Source organism: Pinus tabuliformis, chromosome X (genome assembly GCF_031772625.1).
Source record: "Pinus tabuliformis cultivar Carrire ecotype Pingquan chromosome X, CPIR1, whole genome shotgun sequence".
In the NCBI taxonomy this organism is placed as follows: domain Eukaryota; kingdom Viridiplantae; phylum Streptophyta; class Pinopsida; order Pinales; family Pinaceae; genus Pinus; species Pinus tabuliformis.
Genome location: NC_142308.1, coordinates 227,204,878 through 227,213,701, shown reverse-complemented (window position 1 = coordinate 227,213,701; position 8,824 = coordinate 227,204,878).

Sequence of the window (8,824 nt, the reverse complement as noted above, 5' to 3'; positions counted from 1 at the left end):
GGCTAGAGGTGTAGTCATAGCATTAGTAAAATCATGTTTGTCTTGGCATTGAGGAGAAACTATGCCAGTGATGCACACCAAGGGGACTCAAGAAAATTATAGCTCAAAGATGCACCGAAGGGGCATGACAGATGGTATCGAAGTAGCTTTTTTTAAGGTTGAATGAAGATCATTATTCTGGTTGCAGCATAAGGATGTGGTATGATCTATTGTGATAGTTAGATTAGGACGATTGAAGAACTAAAGTTCTTGAAGGAAGGCTCTTTTGAGAAGTTAGGATAGATGTCCAATTCTTGGAAAGTTGGATTGAAACAGTTCCATGATAAACTCATTTACCTCACAAAAATATTATGTCGCATAGGAGGAAAGATGGTGGAACTGTGGAAGGATGTTAATGTTTTCCAATAGCAGGTTGAGAAGGAAGTTCTTGACTATGAAAAGGCCTTGGTGTGAGAAACTTGAGGCATGGGTTCTAAAGAGACTTAGTCATTGCGACATGATTTAGGATGACTGATAGTTATTCACTGCATGTAGGACCTTCTTGAAGGAGGAGGTCTAGACGTTTATGGAGACCATAGGTATAAAGACCTCGGGAAATACATAGATGGGATTATGAGGCGAGTGGACATTTTGCCCCCCTCATAGAGATACAAGAAATATATCCAAGAGGAGATAAGGAGTGAAGATTTATTCATGGGACAAGATATAGAGATAACGATTGAAGGTATTTTGCATGACGAGGGGCATGAAGTGATTTTGCTCGGGATTTTTATGTAGATGTGCAACACTTGGACACCGTGGAGGATTTATCAATAATGGTATTGATAGTTGTGGATATGAGGAGAGTGCTAGAGGAAATAATGATGATGATGTGAGTAGGTGCATCCTCATGAATTTGACACGATGGTTGGACTAATCACCCAATTAGTTCAAGTCATCGGGGCCAACAATGAACAAAGAAACATCATATTTGAGTTGAAGTATGGTAGAAAAGTTCACAATTCATGGAGATGAGGTGATTGACATGGTAGTGATTATGACTTGATACATTTTTGCCATAAGATTGATGGAGTTGCCTTCTGTGATGAAGTGGGGTAGTATGGATGATTTCGATGCACCGTGATGGATGATCGTGGAGGCTAGGAATATCTTCTACATGAATCCTTGTTTTGGGATGTGAAAGCAAGGAGAGTCATGCAGTTTAATGAAGTCTTGATGGAGGTTCGTGAAGACATTTAATAGTTTATAAGCTTGAGAAATGAGGAAAGAGAACCTTTCCTAGATGATTGGGGGATGGATGATTCTTCCATGTTGATGGAGACAGTGAATGTGAAGGTTAGCCGTGATGAAGTGGATAGTCTTCGGGCCAGGGTGAAGAAGTTTACTCCTCAATTCAACATATTAGCAGGGAGTTCAATATGGATGTATAAAATCTCTCGAAAAAAGGCATTCTGGACACACTGGATGGCTTACACATTGAGATGAAGATGGGAGACACTTGCATGGGGGCCGGGATGCTGCCACTACTGGTTTAAAATTACTCATCCAGACATACTTCTTCTTTTTGATTATCTGATAGATCTTCTCTAACATTCTTTGTCTATTAGTAACTAGTTACAACATTTCAGAATTTCATACAATGTCTATTATCATCTATACATGACTTAAACTGTTATATTAGATCTTTCTGATAATCCACTATTATTATAGGTCATGATATTGCTACATGGACTGGTTATAGGGATAAATATTTGTATGATTGCATGATCGCTGGTATGCACCTGTACTATCTATGATATTGTTGTTGTTTTGGATGCTTCGCCATGAAGCAAATGTAACTATTTTATGACTGAATATAACGCACAAAAAAACCTTCAAAGTGATGGTGATGGGAATTTGACCAACCACAACATAAAAAAGTTCTACACACATTACATTAATATCTTTATGTTGTGTCCACAAATTCTGAGTGTTTGCCACTTACACAAGAATTAGTGGCTGAAATCATTTTTACTGAATAGCGTTTTTTTAATGGTCAATCCCTCATGAATAGGAGCATTGAAATAGTTATATGATTTTAAATATTTTAGCATGGGAAGAGTCATAGGTTAAGTATACTACGGGAAAAATGATGGATTTTCAAAAAGGAAAGTCTGAAAATTGTTAATGTTTAAATGACATCACAATATTTATGTTCTTGAATATATATATATATATATATATATATATATATATATATATATTCACTTTCTAAACCGTTTTACTAATATAGGTCCATCTTAAGCATAGATCTAGCATGCATTAAGAGGGATCAAATACAAACCTCTTTTAGAGTGCAAAATTTGAAAAGAAAATTACATCTATCTCATCTCTGAATAGATCACAATGAATATCTAGTGGTTATGTCTCTCAATCTATATGTACAATGTGTAACTTTTCATTGTTTAAATTCTAAATGCTATATAGAGTACATAACTTAAAATTTTAAGTCAAAAAAATTATTTCTTGGATTTCATGAAAATTTGATAAAAACGAATCTAAAAAAATATGAAAAAGAAAAATAATGAAACTACTTTAGACATTTTAACAATAAGAACTTTTTTTCAATTGTTTTATATGATATGTTCATAATTATTTTTAAAAAATATATAATATATACATAGTTACAATAAAATATTTTGTAGAACATGTACATTGATACATTTCATCTATGGACTATGGACTACAGTGTCTACATAAAAATGAATTTTTTGTTATTAATATAATTTTAGGTATACCTCAATATTACTTTGTCGTGTATATTAAAATATTTTCTTGATAAATTATATGAGTTTTTAAAAATTATTTCTATCAAATTTATTGCTTTTAATGTTTATATGAAATTATATTAAGTCTCATGGATATGGAAATATTTTATTTGTGATTGAGAGTGATTGAAATATTTTTAGCATGTTGGGTTGTAAAATTGATGACCGCAACAAATCGAGTGACCATAGTGAGGTTGGGATTATCGATGCTTTATAATGATTTTGATTAAAACTAACTAGGCATAATATTCATTTTTGTTTTTTTATTACAACCGACATTTATTTTCTATTTAGAAAATATTTTATTTTTATTTTAAGAGGGACGCATGTCAACTCCACATTGAGCATGGAAATAATCATACATTACTTCATACTGGGTTGTAGAATGTGTCTCTCATCTCAAAAAACACTTATAATGATCTTAGCTAACTCAATATGAAGTGTAGTTTTTTTTTTTTTTTAAATTAGCTACTCTAGCAAATCACAAGTGAATCAAAGACAATAATTGAACCTAGAAAAGAGGAAAAAATTGAAGATGCTAACACTGAAGTGCAGATCCATTGTAGATTGAGAAGGCATTTTTTGTGTCTGATTCCAAAGAAGGAATACTCTAGTCATAGAGGTAAAGAAAATTTGATGCACAATGATGACATGTAAATGGGCTTGTATTTGGGTATATGATTTGCTACAAAGGAGTCATGTTAACCTTTGTATTATTGTAAAGCATTTGAAATGCTTGTTATACCTGATTTGATGTAATTATACATGGGGTGCATGATCGGTTGTGCTTGACACCCTCGAAGTTTTGGTCTAAGAAGTAGAAATTTAGTATAGGCAAGTTGATTTCCCCGAGTGTCTTTTGTAAGCTCCATTGAGTTAGGTATACATATATTAGCGTGATAATGATGTAGCATTTATCTTTCTTTTAAATAGGGAGGATATGACATCAAGTTGCGAAATCAATCACTCAAATAGGTATGGAAGTGGCAAGTAGGTTCATATCTAAGGTTGATGTAGAATCATAGAATTGCATCTTCGATTAAGGGAGGGAATGTGAGATGGAATAATATCAAAATGTGAAGAACCAAGTTAGAGAGAGTTTAATATTGGTGAACCATATAACTAAAAAGGATTCCTAGAGAACCAATAAATACAGTGGATAGTGCAAATGTCTCTAAGTAGATTCCCTTCTTCTTATATCGATATTAATGATTAGTTGTGTGCAAGAAAATTTAAGTGATTTTATCCATGGAGATGATTGTGTAATCAAGATAGTTTCTCTATTTCAGATTTTAAATTTTTGTGAATATTTTCATTATGCTATTTTCATTATGTTGTAAACAAGTTTCCTGATTCTTCACATTCACTATATTTACAATCGACGTTTCGAACCAGTAACTATGAATCATAGTTGCTGGTTCGAAACATCGATTGTAAATGTAGTGAATGTGATGGATCCGGAAACATGTTTACAACATAACAGTGTCTCTATCTTGAGAAATCATTATGTATTTATATTGTAACATTATTTAATTAATACAAGTATGTTTTCTAAATTTCTAATTATAGTCAATTCCATAAAATATAAATTTCCACTTTCTATATTCTTAAAAGTAAAAATAATGAATGTTGTTATTCCTTCTAGCATTTTTTATAGAAATAAAAAAATTTGATCACATTTTTTATGAAATATATATATGTATTCATCATGATTTAATAACCATCCTAATATATAAGTTGAAAGAAAACTAAAAAAACTAATATAATAACCAACCCTGATGAATAAAGTGGGAAGAATCTCTAAAATCATTAGTATAATATTACACGCCGAGATGCATAAGGTGGCAACAAACTCTTAAAAAAACTAATTTATTTATTATAAACATTATATAGGTAATTGAAGGGACAACTATTATTCAGTCACTTCTTCAACAACATTCAATTGTAGAGAAAATAATAATTCACAGCAGGATTACCACAACCACATTAGTAAATGTGGTTGATATACATTGATCAATGTCATTTTCTTACACCAATTGGAATATAAACGGTGTTAAATTGTGTCTATCAATGTATAGCAACCAAATTTACTAATGTGGTTGTGTTAGAAGATGGTTGATGTGCTTGGGGAAGATTCATAAACCATGATTGACTATGATTAATTTTGGTTGACTATGCCTAAAAATGGTTGTCAACAGTTGACCATGGTAGCCAAGGGTTGTTGATGGTTGACAGAGGTTGTATAGAGTTGGTGAGGTTGACCATGGTTGACAAGGTTGATTGAGGTTTAAGAGAGTTGATTAAGGTTTATTGTGGTCAACCATTAATGTAAAAATATATTTATGTTACATTAATCTAACAATGTTTATAATTGTTATATTGTTGCATTTAAGTGTTGACACAGTGATGATTGTTATACTGTTACATTTACAATATATTAATATTGACCATGGTTGACCATTGTTAACCATTGTTGATAATTGAAAGCCATGGTTGACGATTTTGATGTTACATTAATATTAATGTTAATGTTACATTGATGCTACAATAATGGTTACATTAGGGTTTGAAAAGGATTAATGAGGTTGACCATTTTTAATTGAGGTAGACCTTGGTCTACTAAGGTTAACCCTGGTTTACAATGGTTGACCTTAATTAACCATGGTCAACCATGATTAAGCATGATTGCGATGATTGACCAGAGATGTAGGTGATAGATTATGGTGGAGTAAACATGGCCATGGATGGACATGTTTATCCTGGCTACCATGCTTGACCATGATGACCACGAGAGACCATGACTAAGCTTGTTTGACAAAGGTGGATTTTGGTTAACTAAAGATGACCATGGGAGAACTTGGTTGACCATGGTTATCAAACTATAAATTATTATAGTCAACCATGTGAGCTATGGTTGACCATGGTTGACATTGTAGACCACTTAGCCATGTATTACCATGGATAATTATGTTAGCAATGTTGAACATGACCAAACAGAATTTAACCAACTACATCCCAGTTGACCATGTTTTGTATTGTTGTTTATGGCAAGTAACGAATGAAAATATTCACCATATTTAACCATGCTCAAACATGATTGACCAATTAAAGTATGTTAGGCCATGATGACCATGGTTGATTATAGATGAGATGGTTTGAGCATGGTTGACTATGTTTGACCATGGTTATCATGTCTAAACATGGTTGAGTTGACCATGGTTGACTATGCTAACCTATGGTTTATTGTGGTGAACATGGTTGTCAATGTTTAATTAAAGATGACTCTGGTTCACCATTTTGACTATAGTTGATCATCTTTTACCATAGTTGATCATCTAGATTATTCGAACATGTTTGAAAAAGGTTTCTTTTATTGTGAACATTATCCATTGTTAAGCATGTTTGATCAAGTTCATTATGGTTTACCTTGTTGTTTATTTTTTACGATGGTTGACTTGTAATGAACATGTTGGCCAAGTTTGGTTGTGGTAAACCATGGGTGAACATGGTCGACATACTTAACGATGGTTGACTATAGTTGGCCAATATAATTATAGTTGACTAATATTGACATTGAATTTGTCATGTGTTGTGCATGTTGTCTATTATATTCTGATGCTAATTTTTGTCCATCACAATGTAATATTGATTTTTGTTTGTTACAATACAACATTGGTATATTTTTGTCACAATGAAACCTCAATTTTTTTTGTAAGTCGAAGTTCTATTCATTCATTAAAAAAATAAGTACATCAATAGAAAAATGCAGGTAGTCTCACCATAACCAGGTTTGTTGACTACTGCGATCAACATATGATAAAGAAACAAAAGAAAAACTAGAGACGCAGTCCACAACTTAGGAGGCCAAAAGCGACACAAAACACATGAAAGAAGTAAAACACATGTAACCATGCTCAGTCATCAGAAGTAATACAAGAAGGATTTTCTGGAGAAGTCCCTGGAAGAGGAGGAGGAAGGAAGGAGCACTATACATGGTCTTTGAAGTGAGCCATACGTGACTCCAACTTCTCCACCTTCTCGGATAACAGATTCTAACAACACCATCCCACCATGAAGCACTCCGAAACATGACACTGAAATTAATGCATCTTGTTCAATGTATAAATGAGATATTGATCAAGTGATCATGTTCTAAGTGAAGAAAATGCTCAAAATTGGTTGAAACCAGAACGATAGGATAGGCCTCGTCAATACGATCCTTTAGCCACAAACGATACTCAAATCCAACACTGTATGTGAAAGTTATTCAAGTTTGAAAATTCACAATTTCATGCAAAAGTCCAGTTTGACTTGGGTTGACTTTGAATAAAAAAATATTAAAAAAATATTCTGGGAATATTCCTTGGACAAAACTTCAGTTGGTCATAACTTTCACTAGATAGAACCTTTTGGAGTGAATTTTTTTTGATTTCAAGTATTATGAGCATTCCAGAGCCAATGGTATAGGTTGCAGAGTCAATAGAGTTGATCTTCAGGTACTTTTTCAGCAGAGAAGCTTGGAGAGCCATCAAGGCCTAGGGAGTGTTGGAGCTGTATTGGGCTATGGTTAACCATTAGAGGTGAAACAAAAGCCAATCTTTACTGTTTTCTGTGTTCTAAACTCATTTCCATAGCTTATTTTTCCTGTTTAGGCTTTCTTATCACTGTATAACCAATTTGAGCATCTAATAAGAGTAAGGACATGCCCATTTGGGGGCCTTGGACCCAGTAGATGTAGCCCAAGAGGGGTGAACTGCCTCATCAGCTGCTGTGTTATATTATGTGATTTTATCTTGCTGTGTTTTTCAGATTTAATATGCTAAACAGTAAAATGAAATAATACTCCTTCACACATAAGACTCAAAAATTTACCAAAAACACTTTGTTTCAATTGCAAGACATGAGTAACAGTTTGCACATATAATTTAATGGAAATGAATACCTTGAACAACAAATACAAGTAGTTTCATTTTCAGATTAGATGGTATCGGAGCTCAAGTCCTGGGTATTAGTTTTGTGAAAAGACATATTTGACTGTTTTGCAAGTTTTAATGCTTACTAGGCTTAAACTTCAAAGAGGGAAAGGACAATTGGTTAGAGCACAAGATAATCCTCAACCAAGGAGGGCCAGGGTGCCATTATCTCCACCTTCTAATTCACCCTCAATAGCCTTAGAAGAAGCTTCAAGTATGTCTGAAAGGGAAGGAGAAGTTCCTAAAGACATGGATCCAAAAGAAGAAGAACGGGTATTCAGAAAATATTTTTTGGACATGATTGAGATGGTAAGAATATTATACCAGGAAAGGAATGATAGGTTGGTTGGAGAAGGGTCTAAACATCAGAAAGAAGGAGAGGGCTCTTTAGGAGGAAAGAAAGGTGATGATAATTCAAAGAAAGGACATGGAGGAAATGGTGATCCACCATCCCCATCGTCATCCTCTTCCTCTACATCGTCATCCTCTACCTCAGTAAATCAATCTCATAAGCTTAAATCTTCTAGAAAAAGTCCATTTTTAAAGCTAGATGTTAAATTTGAATTACCCATGTTTAACGATGAAGTCAATGCAGAGAAACTTGACAACTGGATAAGACAGTTGGAAGTTTATTTAAGGATACAGAACTTATAGGATGACGACACCAAGATTCAGTTAGCCTCTTTAAGAATGGATGGAGCAACATTGGTATGGTGGGAAGCCAAGACCAAGGATGAAATTAAGAAACATGGTAAGATTACTTTAACATGGGCTGAATTTATTTCCGCAATTAAGAAGCAATTTTATCCTCTTGCACATTTACAAAAGGCTATAATGAATTGGCAAAACTTTAGACAACTAAAGGGACAAAATGTTCAAGACTACACCCAAGAGTTTAGGAGAAGAGCACTCTTATTAGGGGTAGACTTACAAAGTCAAGACACTTTGCTGAAATATATAGGTGGTTTGCACAACTACCTTAAACATACTATCCTTATGTTCAATCCTACTAGTCTAGACGAAGTTTGTGTACAATCTACACAT